Consider the following 1,229-nt stretch of genomic DNA (forward strand, 5'->3'; position numbering starts at 1 on the left):
CAGGAGGCAGGAGGGAGAAAGAGAGCACTATATCCTGGGAGGCAGGAGGACCTCGCCAAACACTATCACTCTGTTTGACACGCCATGTGTTCAAACTAAAGCTTAGTAGAAATCAGCTACAAAAATGTTCTACTTCAAGGGTGCCCAGCCTCTGTTTTCTGGGCCAGATATAGCCTACAGATCTATGAAGCAAGACTAATTCAAATTAGAAATCAGTCATAACTTTTTAACAGTGAGGGTGATTAATCACTGAAGCAAATTACCAAGGGAAGCAGTGATGTCTCCATCTCTCGAGGTCTTACAATCAAGACTGGATGGTCATCTGGAAGTTATGCTTTATCTAATAAGAAGTATAACTAAAATTTAATGGCCTCTGCTATACAGGTGGTCACACTAGATGATTTACCATATTTATTTAAATCTAAGAAGATGGGGTTTTTTCCCCCAGTCAACATGGGGGGGGGGGGAGGACCTTGTTTTATATTCAAGTACCAGACCAGGGAAGGCATCAGTTAAGCTCTGGATTTCACCCAGGGCCTGAGGCTGAAGTCAGAACTGAGCCACCACCTGCCCTATGTCCAGTTGAACATGGACAAGCAGGCAGAAAGAAATGTACGAGCCAGGTGGACAGCAGAGTTTGACTGAATATAGACAAGCAGCTATGAAATGAAAATGGCCATAATAGAGAAATGTTATTTTCTGACATGCCAAAGTTAAGCCAACAGAGAGTTAAGTACATACTAGGTGTGTCTACACATCACCCTATGGTAACAGCAATGCGGTATATTGCTATATGGTGCACTATAGTGACATAGCAATCATATGTGTTACATGTGATTGCCAGCTATGTCGCCATAGTGGCACACTCCCCAGGTATATAGCACACAGCTATGGAGATGTAGCAATGAAATCTACCCATGCGCCATGTGCACAGTGCAGTAACCACCTATATTGTACCATGCTTTAGTATTTCGAAAAGGAAGTACTAAAGCATGGCACCATAGCAACATTGCCAAATGGTGACATGTAGATGTGCCCATTGCTGTTCATCTGAGAGATCCTATATGTGGAATTTATAAGACCATGTTTTTCAGTTTTAAATATTTGTAGATAAAAGGGGCGGTGGTGTAGCTTTCTATATTAAGGAAAGATACATGTCCCTGCAAGCTGATATTGGTGAACAGGGTGGATGACTGGAGACCCTCTAGGTTAAAATTCATGGGGAACAC

Source organism: Crocodylus porosus, unplaced genomic scaffold, assembly GCF_001723895.1.
Source record: "Crocodylus porosus isolate Cpor-Errol unplaced genomic scaffold, CroPor_comp1, whole genome shotgun sequence".
Taxonomy (NCBI): domain Eukaryota; kingdom Metazoa; phylum Chordata; order Crocodylia; family Crocodylidae; genus Crocodylus; species Crocodylus porosus.